Here is a 13,048-nt window from a genome sequence, read left to right as displayed (position 1 = left end):
CAGAGACAGACAGTGTACCGCAGAAAGTAAGCCAGTACATAAAAACCAATTGACATCGTGAAATAGAGGAAGAAGTGCTCCCATACTACAGAGTATGCAACAAACTCACATTCTTTAGTGACACCTCTATTACATGTGGAACTCTCAGTTATCCCAGAAATGTGTATTGCATCCTGCCCATGAAGGATATCCAGGTGTTGTTCAGATGAAACAACAGTCTGGTGGCAGGTAATAGATCGCTTAATGGAAGAATTCACTAGAAACTGCGTAGCCTGTACACTCAGTAGAAATCTGTTAAACTGTGTCCTGCACTGTACAACTGGCACCATGGCCAACAAAACCATGGCTACAATTCCAAGTAGACATTTTTGGAGAAATGCAGGCAGCCCCTAAGAATCAATGTTTTTTTGTTTGTTGTTCATGATTTACATAGCAAATGGCCATAATTTTCTACAGCCAATTCCATAACCACCATTTCAGTCATTGATATTCTAGATAAGTTGTTTACAATATGACATTTGCTGGAGATTATCCAAATAAACAATGGAGTGCAGTTTGTTTCCTGTCTGTTCACAGACTTTCTAGAAAGCTATGAATTCATCAGCATCTGACATCGCTCTACAACCCATCTACAAATGGTGGTGTTGAACTATTCAACAGGGTGATAAAGGACAATTTGAGAGCTAGTATGTCGGAGGGGAAAATATTCAAACAATCCACTCCCATCGCATCCTCGTTGCCAATTTTGTTATGTATTTGCCAGTTTGCTGTATATCTTAGATGTCTAATTTATCTCAAAACTAGTTCCAAATCTGCAACAAGTTTATTTACAATACTTTAAAATATCTCAGAACTTTAAGGATTTCTACACATATATTATGTCAGCCAGAACTTAGGTTTTTTTCTGGAATCTTCTCAGTATGCTTAGCTCTCTAGCCCCACCCACAATCTTAAGTAATCAAGTACAGTTACATAGATCAGAGAACAGACCAACACAATCAAACACGGATCAATCAAACCACTGAACATTATAACCACTTCCTGATTTCCTCTTGTGAGGAAGAATAAAACTAAAACTATAGTCCATTTATATTATTAGATAGTCACCAAGAAATCAAATAGGGAATTCAGAGGAAACTTCTTTACCAAAGAGTGGTGAGAATGTGGAACTCGCTACCAAAAGAGGTGGTTGAGGCAAATAGTATAGATGCATTTAAGGGGAAGGTAGATAAGCAGATGAAGGAGAAGGGAATGGAAGGTTATTCTGATAGATTTAGCTGAGGAAAGATGGAAGGAGGCTTCAGTGGAGCATAAACACCATCATGAATTGGATGGGCTAAATGGTCTGTTTCTGATCTTTATATTCTATGTATTATATGATTCTGTTCCTGAATGGGCTAGCTGTAATTTTAAGATTGTACCTTATTGTTCTTGATTCACCTACCAGAGGAAAGTTTCTCCATATCTACTCTATAAAATCCTTTTAACATTTTAAACAACTCAATAAAATCACAATTTAATCTAAGATATACAGCAAACTGGCAATCCAGATTACTCAGGCGAATACAAGATTAATTTATCTAATTTATCTTCATAACTCAAACCTTTTAGCCTTAGTATGATGCACTTCCATCTACACTGGACACCTCTAAGGCTAATCTATTCTTCCTGAGGGGTGGTTCCCAAAACTGAATGCAACAGCATATAAAAGGTGTGCATTTGGCTGGCTGCACTTTAAGGGGAACTCGGAGGTGAGTACACGGTAATGTTGCATAGCGATCACCAGGGTCGCCTGTTGGACTTCAAGCTTGAGGGGCATTGGGGGGTGTGGGGGTTGTGGATTAAGGGCAGCCCTGCCGTTGAGGCGGCTTGTTGAGGGGGGTGGTAGGGGCAAGGGCTGCCTTGCGGTTGAGGCGACGTGGGGTGTGGGTTAAGGGCAGCCCTGCCATTGAATGTAGCGCACAAGCATTCAGGGTGGGGTGTAGGGTGGGCAAGGGAAGTGGTCACGCATTAGGGAAACCTGTACAAAGTGACCGTTCTTCTGCAGCTGAGACAGTCCAGGCGCAGCCACATTGATATGATTGGAGTTGGGCCTCTAGCTTATCTGCCCACTCAAGCAAAGCAGAGGCATCAAAGTGCCACCAATTTCTCCAAAGCTTTCCACCCCCCCCGGCACAAACTGCAAAATCATGGGTGTTTTAGTGGGCTGCAGAACAGACGGACAACTGTGCACGCTGTACAATCTCCTTGCGAAAGCTGGTCATGGAGCAGTCACTGCTGGAGGTGCTCACAGCCCCTTGCAATGTCATCATCCCAGTTTGGACCAGTCTCCCCCATGGTTCAAGCTAACAGGGCAGCCTTGCACCGAGGGAAAGGAGAATGCCTGCGCCTGAGCTGAGAGCACAGCATGCAGTCCAGTGGGCAAAGTTGCTGCCAATCGGTCAGGTGGAGTGGGATGGAGGAGGGTGGGGTTTTGGGCAGCCATGAAGCGCACTAATCTCTGGCCATCTAAGTGGTGGCCAGCACTCTCTGGGGTGTGTTAAGGGGCCTTCAGACTAACTAGGACAGGTTCTTAGTACACCCATGCTAACAACGTGTCTCTCTCATCCTGCAGGAGTACATCAAGATCATGGAGCGTGGTGAACTAGCTGTATGCCCAATGGCCTACAGAGAGTGAAGAAGACGAAGGCGAGAGTGACTGAGATGCCTGGCTGCGCAGAGGGAGGAGCAGCAACCTCAGAAAGGAGGGGCGGCTGGGGCTCCCGCACACACTGTCAAAGAACCACAGTGAGCCGTCGCTGGTTGGTGCCTAGCTAGAACCAGGGTCTATAAATGCTGCCTTTCATTCCTGCAGATGGCCGAGAACCAGTGTCGCCAAAGACTATGCATATCTAGGGAACTGGTCAGTCACATCTGCCAGCTGCTGCAGGATTTGGCACCACGGGGACATGAAGGGCATCCACTGCCAATGGCCATGAAAGTGACCGTGGCGCTCAATTTCCACGCCAGTGGCTCCTTTCAGGGCTCCACAAGTGACCTTTGTGGGATATCACAAGCCTCCACCCGCAAATGTATCCATGATGTCACGGATGTAATCTTTATGACAGCATACAACTTTGTGCATTTCGCCTGGGACCAGGACAGCTAGGGTGCAAGATCTCGAACAAAAATAAAAATAAAAATACCTGGAAAAACTCAGCAGGTCTGGCAGCATCTGCGGAGAGGAGCACAGATAACGTTTCGAGTCCGTATGACCCTTCAACAGAACTAAGTAAAAATAGAAAAGAGGTGAAATATAAGCTGGTTTAAGGGGGGGTGGGACAAGTAAAGCTGGATAGAGGGCCAGTGATAGGTGGAGACAGCCAAAAGATGTCACAGACAAAAGGACAAAGAGGTGTTGAAGGTGGTAATATTATCTAAGGAATGTGCTAATTAAGGGTAGAAAGCAGGACAAGCAAGGTACAGATAGCCCTAGTGGGGGTGGGGTGAAGGGATCGAAATAGGCTAAAAGGTAGAGATAAAACAATGGATGGAAATACATTTAAAAATAATGGAAGATCTCAAGTTTTCCACAGGGGCAGGGTGCGATCGGCTGCACTCATGTGGCGCTCAGATCTCCGTCGCAACACACGGTCAACTACACCAACCATAAGGGATTCCATTCGCTGAATGTGCAGCTGGTGTGCGACCATCCTGCAGGCCTGCGCATGGTTTCCAGGGAGTGTGCATCATGCCTACATCCTCAGTTGGTCACAGATCCCTGAAGTCTTCCAGGGTCCACAGAAGCTGCAGGAATGGCTCCTCGGGGACAAGGGCTACCGGCAGAGGCCGTGGCTGATGATACTCGTGCGGCGGCCTCAGACTGCAACAAAGCGACGGTATAATGAGGCTCCTGCAGCAACTCGCAACTTGGTGGAGCAGACCATTGGGATGCTGAAGATGAGGTTCCGGTGCCTGGACCAGTCTGGTGGAGTTGAGCCTGCGCAGCAGTGCAGGAGTGATGTCCTGGACCAAGGCAGCCGCCATCCTACCAGTGTTGACCTTGGTGTGTTGGCATGCTGGCGCCAATACCTCAGAGTGAAGGTGGACGGACTTCTCCATTGTGCCTTGCAATCTGAGGAGTGCAGCAGACATCCCTTCCTGATGTTCCCGAGCTTGCCTTTGCAGCTCAAGCAACTGTGACATGACCGAGTCCACACTCTGATTTTCTCAGTATTATCTGCACCTCACTCCATGTCGTCATCATCCTCCACAAATCTGGCAGCTATGAGGGCCTCCCGAGTGCACCTGCCTCATCTAGACGATGCGAGAGCATCATCGTCTCCACCCAGGACCCCCTCACCCTCATCCCCATCGGCATCCTCCTCATCGGAGGAGACCTTCAGCTCGCCCATCTCCTCCTCAGTCAGCTCCTCTCCCCATTGCAGCACCAGGTTGTAAAGGGCGCAGCAGACGTTGATGATGTGTGACACTCTCTGTGGACAGTATTGCAGGGCTCCACCAGACCGGTCCAGGCACCTGAACCTCATCTTCAGCATCCTGATGCTTTGCTCCACCAAGTTGCGAGTTGCAGCATGAGCCTCATTATACCGTCGCTCTGCTGCAGTCTGAGGCCACCGCACGGGTGTCATCAGCCACAGCCTCGAGTAGCCAACCCTGCAGCTTCTGTGGACTCTAGAAGACAGCAGGGACCTGCAAGCGACTCAGGATGTAGGCGTCGTGCACACTCCCTGGAAACTGTGCGCACACCTGCGGGATGCGTTTCTGATGGTCGCATACCAGCTGCACGTTCAGTGAGTGGAAGCCCTTACGGTTAATGAAGTCCATCGAGTGTAGCGACAGAGACCTGAGTGCCACATGAGTGCAGTCAATCGCACCCTGTACCTGTGGGAATCCCGAGATCTGGGCGAACATATCTGAGCCTCGCTCTGTATCTGAGCTTCACTCTGTATCTGAGCCTCAACCTGTATCTGAGTCTCACTCTGTATCCGAGCCTCGCTCTGTATCTGAGCCACACCCTGTATCTGAGCCTTACTCTGTGTCTGAGCCTCACTCTGTACCTGAGGTTCACCCTGTACCTGAGCCTCATCCTGTATCTGAGCCTCACTCTGTATCTGAGCCTCGCTCTGTACCTGAGCCTCATCCTGTACCTGAGCCTCACTGTGTCTGAGCCTCATTCTGTACCTGAGCCTCATCCTGTATCTGAGCCTCACTCTGTATCTGAACTTCACTCTGTATCTGAACTTCACTCTGTATCTGAGCTTTACTCTGTATCTGAGCCTCACTCTGTATCTGAGCCTCACTCTGTATCAGAGCCTCGCTCAGTGTCTGAGCCTCGCTCAGTGTCTGAGCCTCACCCAGTATCTGAGCCTCACTCTGTATCTGAGCCTCACTCTGTAACTGAGCCACACCTTGTATCTGAGCCTTGTTCTGTATCTAACCATTCTTCCATTTAATATGGGCACTGTGATCTTGCCCACCACTTGGAGAACTGGTGGGAATCCTATGTTGCTTGGATGGGGGAAGCCAATCAAATGAAGTGCTTCTCAGGATTAAGATCCCACTGGCAGAAATGCCGTGCACCGAGAGCTGCCTGCCAATCAGAGGCTAGCAACTCTCCATTGCCTGCAGCACCACTAGGAGCAGTGGCTGTTGCCGGTAATGCTCTGAAGTCTTCACCACGGATCGTTGCTGGATTCCTGGACACAGGTGAGCGTGGATGGGATCAGGGATGCAGGAAGGGGTCACAGGAGGGGGCTGCAGCGCCATTGGAGGAAATGGTGGGGCGGTGGCTCCCTTCATGATGTCAGGCCCCTTGAGTGCGTGACAAGACATAAGTGCACAGAGGACCCTGTGGACTGATGAGAAATCAAACAGGGGGCCTTTAGGAGGCATGGGAAAGCTGTGCGACTCCCATCCAATCCCTGAGCCACCACTAAATTCTGGTGGGTCAGAGGTAATTGGTGTCAAGTGGCTCATTGATGACCCCAGTTGAGATGCTGCCACGAGCAGGCGAGTTTCTCGCTATGTCTCTCTCCTACCTCTAACGTAACCTGGGAGGTGTTCCTGCTGCCTGCAGGCTGATACGCGGCTTCTCCTGCGATTAAGTGGGCCTGGCTACCATATTTCCAGCCACGATGGACTGGATTAAATTCTGCCCTGTATCTGTGTTTCACTCCACAGCTAACGACTCTTTGGGTGGAATAGTCCCAGATTTGCACTGAGTGCAGTAGCAGGCGGGTGAAACGACATTTTACCCGTCGGCCCTGATGGCGGGTTTTCACGCCACAACATCCCAAATCCGCCACATTATTTACGCATTCCCGGGAAACCCGCTGTTTCCATGGCGGGCGGGCTTTCATTTGCCCGCCCCCAACACCTCGTTGCTTCATCACGCCCACCGCCGTATTTAAAGTCCCCACACATCTCAGTGCTTCCAGGCCACGACTACTACAGGGAACTTGTCCACAAAAGGCAAGTAGACTGCAGCCCCCAGGTTTAGTAACACATCACTGGAATGGCTTTTGGCCACAGGATGGGCAGTGGTGTGACCAACCTGGCTTGGGAGGCGGTGGCTGCTGTGCTCAGCGCCAACGCCCTTCAAAAAAGGACAGCCACCCAGTGCTGTAAGAGGATGAATGATCTCCTTCCTTCTTCCAGGGTAAGTCACTCTTCTCATCACTCTCAACTCACACACTCACAAACCCATCACACATCCACAGGGCCCTCACTCACTGCCAGTGCAAGGGACATCACCATTCACTCTCTCACACTCATTGTCATTGTCCTCATCCCGTCCATGGGACCACTCACCACCCATGCACGCCAGGCATACTTATCATCTGGCCTGGCAGGCGTCCTGCTTACAGTCTTCCTATCTCTATTCATGCAGGACAAGCTGGCAGTCAACAACAGGGAGAGGTTGCAGACCAGTGGAGGTCCTCACTGACTTTGAAAACAGAGCTATGCACTAATTATCTCCCCTTGCTTCTGCAGGCTTATCTGGGAAACAGCCAACGGGATCCATGTCCCAGGGCCTCCAGTCAAACCCCGAAGAAACTTCTGAACAGGAATCTGAAGGCACCCTCCTTGAAGTCCTGTCACACCGCTCACCCACACCCTCCACCAGCACAGAGACACACACCTCGGTGCTAGCCAACTACCCCTTCTCCTCAAGGAGCCAGCCTGGGGCCCTCAGGCACCCAGAGGGAGGAGAATCGGCAGGTGTCCCCCCCCCGCCACCCTGGAGCTATCCATCCAGGTGACTCCAGGAGTTTCCAGCCCATCTGAATCGCTCTTCCTGTGACGTGGGCAGCTCCAGCTCCACAGGACGAGGAGGGTACCGCTGCCACACAGCAGGACCCCCAAAGTAGGCCGGGGCCCTCCATGACTCAGCCCTCCAGAGGGCGCCCGCCAAGGTCATCACAGACAGGGCGTAGCAGTCAGCAGGCTGCCTCCACCCCCACTGTGGATGTCAGGGGATCAGCAAGCCGTAGCGACAGGGTTAGGAAGGTTAAGAAGAATGAGTTGCACAGCCTGGGCACAGGTGTTAATCACTTGTACATAATGTTCACTATTGTCAATAAACTCTCAAGAATATCTCCCTGCCTATGGCTCCTTGTTCTGATGAGCAGTGTTCTTGTCACTCAGATGTGAAACTTTTCTGCACAAGATAAAGGCAGGTGTCTCAGTCCAGGGCCTCTTCTCTGTGCTCTGGGCAGCCTTCAGACCAAAGTGATGGTACGGCCTCACACTCCCTGGACACATTACTGATGCCTGCACCTCAGCGGTGCTGGTCATTGCTGCCAAAATGTCGTGGGCAGGCATCACAGAGTTCTCTCATTCTCTCTGTGTGCTCTCAGCACCTTTGAGGTGGGGCTGGCCCCCATCTCTTCAGCATCTGTGACTGCTGTGCTCCTGCTCCTGAAGGGGTCAGGTGCTGAAGGTGGACAAAGGATCAGATGCTTCTAAAGTTTCATTTTTTTTATTATTCATTCATGGTATGTGGGCTTCACTGGCTGGGCCAGCATTTATTACCTATCCCTAGTTGCCCTTGAGAAGGTGATGGTGAGCTGCCTTCTTGAACCGTTGCAATCCATGTGGTGTAGGTACACACACAGTGCTGTTAGGGAGGGAGTTCCAGGATTTTGACCCAGCAACAGTGAAGGAACTGTGATACATTTTCAAGTCAGGATGGTGAGCGACTGTGAGGGGAACTTCCAGGTGGTGATGTTCCAATCTATCTGCTGCCTTTGTCCTTCTAGATGGCAGTGGTTGTGTGTTTGGAAGGTGCTGTCTAAGGAGCCTTGGTGAATTCCTGCAGTACATCTTGTAGATGGTACACACTGCTGCTACTGTGCGTCAGTGGTGGAGGGAGTGAATGTTTGTGGATGTGGTGCCAATCAAGCGGGCTGCTTTGTCCTGAATGGTGTCAAGCTTTTTGAGTGTTGTGGGAGCTGCACTCATCCAGGCAAGTGGGGAGTATTCCATCACACTCCTAACTTGTGCCTTGTAGATGGTGGACAGGCTTTGGGGAATCAGGAGGTGGGTTACTCGTTGCACTATTCCTAGCCTCTGACCTGCTCTTGTAGCCACGGTATTTATATGGCTAGTCCAGTTCAGTTTCTGGTCAATGGTAACCCCCAAGATGTTGATAGTGGGGGATTCAGCTATGGTAATGCCATTGAACATCAAGGGGCGATGGTTGGATTCTCTCTTACTGGAGATGGTCATTGCCTTACACTCGTGTTGTGCAAATGTTACTTGCCACTTGTCAGCCCAAGCCTGGATAGTGTCCAGGTCTTGTTGCATTTGGACATGGACTGCTTCAGTATCTGAGGAGTCACGAATGGTGCTGAACATTGTGCAATCATCAGCGAACATCCCCACTTCTGACCTTATGATGGACGGAAGGTCATTGATGAAGCAGCTGGAGATGGTTGGGCCTAGAACACTACCCTGAGGAACTCCTGCAGTGATGTCCTGGACCTGAGATGACTGACCTCCAACAGCCACAACCATCTTCCTTTGTGCTAGGTATGACTCCAGCCAGCAGAGAGTTTTCCCTCAATTCCCATTGACTCCAGTTTTGCTAGGGCTCCTTGCTGCCACACTCTGTCAAATGCTGCCTTGATGTCAAGGGCAGTCACTCTCACCTCACCTTGGGAGTTCAGCTCTTTTGTCCATGTTTGAACCAAGGTTGTAATGAGGTCAGGAACTGAGTGGTCCTGGCAGAACCCAGGGCTGCGGAACCCAGAACTCATGGCTGCGTCTCTATGATATGACCCTGATCACAGAGCACAAGCAAGCTGCCCTCAGCCAGACAGGAGTCAGACATTCTGAGGCTATGTTAAGATTTATGGTGTGTCTTCACTGCATGTCGTCATCATCCTCCTGCAATCGAGCACCTTTTAGGGCCTCCACTGTGTCTTCATGACACGAGCATTATCGCTGAGGGGATATGCATAGCCATAAGCCAGGCTGGAGTCAAATGTTCACAGATGCAATGTAAGGATCTATGGGGCACCTCACTGCATATCGTCATCATCTTCCTCAAATCTAGCAGCTATGAGGGCCTCCCAAACGCGCCTGCCTCATCTGGCCAGTGCAAGGGCCACATCCCCATCATCGTCACTTCCAAGGACCTCCTCACCCTCATCACCATTGACGTCATCCATCTCCTCCTCAGCCAACTCGTCTCCCCGTTGCAGGACCAGGTTGTAAAGGGCACAGTAGATGACGATGATGCATGACGTCCTCTGTGGACTATATTGCAGGGCTCCACCAGACTGGTCCAGGCACCAGAACCTCATCATCTGCATCCTGATGATCTGCTCCACCAAGTTGTGAGCTGCTGCATGAGCCTCATTATACCGTCGCTCTGCTGCAGTCTGAGGCCGCCGCACAGGTGTCATCAGCTATGGTCTCTGTGGGCAGCCCTTGTCCTCGAGGAACCATCCCTGCAGCTTCTGTGGACCCTGGAAGATGTCAGGGATCTGTGACCGACTGAGAATGTAGGAGACGTGCACACTTCCTGGAAATTGTGCGCACTCCCTTGAAATCTTGCGCACACCTGCAGGATGTGTTTGTGGTGGTCGCCCACATTCAGTGAACGGAATCCCTTGCGGTTGACATAGTTGACTGTGTGTTGTGACGGAGTCCTGAACGCCACGTGAATCTGGGCAAAACCAATCGCTCTTGCATCCTGGCTGTCCTGGTCCTGGGCAAAATGCACAGAGTTGTGTGCCCTCACAAAGATGGCATCCGTGACCTCGTGGATGCATTTGTGGGCGGAGGCTTGTGATATCCCACAGAGGTCACCTGTGGAGCCCTGAAAGGAGCCACTGGGGTAGAAATTGGGTGCCATGGTCACTTTCATGGCCACTGGCAGTGGATGCCCTCCATGCCCCCTTGGCGCCAAGTCCTGCAGTAAGTGGCAGTTCCCTAGACATGTGCAGTCTTCAGCGACACTGGTTCTCGGTCATCTGCAGGAATGAAAGGCGACACCTACAGATCCTGGGTGTCACTAAGCTCCGAACAGTGACGGCTCGCTGTGGCTCTTTGGTGGAATGTGCAGGAGCCCCAGCCACTCTTCTTCCAGAGGTTGTTGCCCCTCCCACTGCGCAGCCAGGTGCATCCGTCACTCTCTTCTCAGTTGTTTTCATTATCTGCAAGTCATGATACATGCAGCTAGTTCACCAGGCTCCATGATCCTGATATACTCCTCCTGCAGGATGAAAGAGAGAGACATGAGGGTTCACTTGGGTGTACTAAGAACCTGTCCTAGTTAAGTGTGGAGGCCCCTTAACGCATTCCAGAGAGTGCTTGCCACCACTTGGATGGCCAGAGATTAGTGCGCTGCATGGCTGCCCGAAACCCCACCCACCTCCGACCCACTCCATCCAACTGAATGGCGGCAGCTTTGCCCACTGGACTGCATGCTGCGCTCTCAGCTCAGGCGCAGACATTCTCCTAACCCACACTGCAAGGCTGCACTGTTAGCTTGAACCATGGGGCAGACTGGTCTAAACCAGGATGCGGAGATTGCAAGGGGCTGTGAGCACCTCCACCAGTGACTGCTCCATTGCCAGATTTAGCGAAGAGATTGTACAACATGCGCTGTCATCCAACTGTTCTGCAGACAACTAAAACGCTCATTACTTTGCAGTCTGTGCTCAAGGGGTGAAAAGCTCTCAAGCACTTGGTGACACCTTGATATCTCTGCATTGCTTGAGTGGGCAGATAAGCTAGAGGCCCGACTCCAGTCATATCAATGTGGCTGCGCCTGGACTGTCTCAGTTGCAGAGGAATGATTACTTTATATTAGCTTTCTCCAATGCATGACCACTTCCCTCGCCCACCCTACGTCCCACCCTGAATGCTTGTGCACTACATTCAACAGTAAGGCAGCCTTTGACCCCCCCCTTCCAAGTCACTTCCACCACAAGGCAGCCCTTGCCCCCCTCCCCAAGTCACCTCAACCGCAAGGCAGCCCTTGGCCACCCCCCCAACGCACCTCAAGCTCGAATTCCAATAGGCCATCCTGGTGAGCGCTGCACATCGTTGCTGTGTACTCACCTCCAAGTTCCCCTCAAAATGAAGCCCACCAAGTGCATGCCTTTTATATGCTGTTGTGAAACACGTCGGCGTGTTTACCCAATGGCGGGAAACGTGACCCACCATTGCGGGCTGAGAGGACAATCGCAAACTGGTTTCACGCCGTTATGAAACTGATCGCGTCACATTGTCCGCTCACGCCACTGAATACGCCCAACGCCAGTGGGCACGGAAAATCCTGGCCTTTATTTCAGCATCTAATAATATGAACTCTCGCAATCAAAAGTAATAAACACATACACCTTCAAATATTTATAATAAATAGTGACTCCTTCAACAGTGAATAAATAATAAATGGAGAAGTTATACATAGTAAATATACCTTTAGTAGTAAATAAACAACAAATACAGGCTCCATTGTTTAGTACTTACTGACCAGAATAATAAAAACTGAATGAAGACTAAATCAGTAGTAAACATAAATGCCCAAAGAAATAAAAACAACATAAATGCAGGTTGCTAAATAATGAAAACAGAAAACGTTGGAAAAACTCAGCAGGTCTGGTAACATCTGTTTCTCTCTCCATGGATGCTGCCAGACCTGTTGAGTTTTTCCAGCATTTTTATTTCAGCTTTCCAGCATCCGCAGTATTTTGCTTATAGCTAAATAATAAACTCCTTGAGTAATAAATAGTAAACCATGAATCGATAAATAGACTCTCTCCGTAATAATAAATGCTGACTCCCTACGAGTATGAATTAAATAATACTTGTAAACACCCTTAGCAATCACAAAGAAATACAAATAATCCCTGGACTAAATAAATAATAAATACAGACTATCCCAATAGTATAAAAGAAATATATTTTCCCAATCATAAATAATAAATGAGGCAGCCTCAGTAATAATTCACAAGTACAGGTATCCTCAGCAATAATTTAATAATAAATACTGATACTCTCAGTAATAAATAATGAATAGGCACCTTCAATAATAAATTAGTAAATAATAAATAGATAATTCCTCACTAGTACACAATATGTAGAGGCAACCGCACTGAAAACTACTGATCGCTTCAATTGTTAATATGTAATGTATAGATTTTAAAATATATATTTCCTCATTAAATAAATCAATATTCAACATCGACACGTAATAAATAGAACATGCAGACACTTAATAATAGTTTAGTAAATAATTAATATAGATCCTTTAAAATACATATAAAACAAATACCTTTTGTGATTAATAAATAAAACACTCTAATAAATACACTGTCTCTATCAATAATAGATGAATAAATAATGATTACACACAGTCAAGTACTAAGTAAGTAATAAATACAGACTCCAATAATAAGGAATACATACAGAACTTGGATAATTCGTAACTGATAAGGAATATAGATGTCTTCAGTAATGCATAATAAATAGACACTAGAGTAACAAATAAATATTAATAGAGTTCACCAATATTAATTAAGTATTAAAT

Source organism: Cetorhinus maximus, chromosome 15 (assembly GCF_964194155.1).
Source record: "Cetorhinus maximus chromosome 15, sCetMax3.hap1.1, whole genome shotgun sequence".
Lineage (NCBI taxonomy): Eukaryota > Metazoa > Chordata > Chondrichthyes > Lamniformes > Cetorhinidae > Cetorhinus > Cetorhinus maximus.
This window is presented reverse-complemented; position numbering follows the sequence as displayed.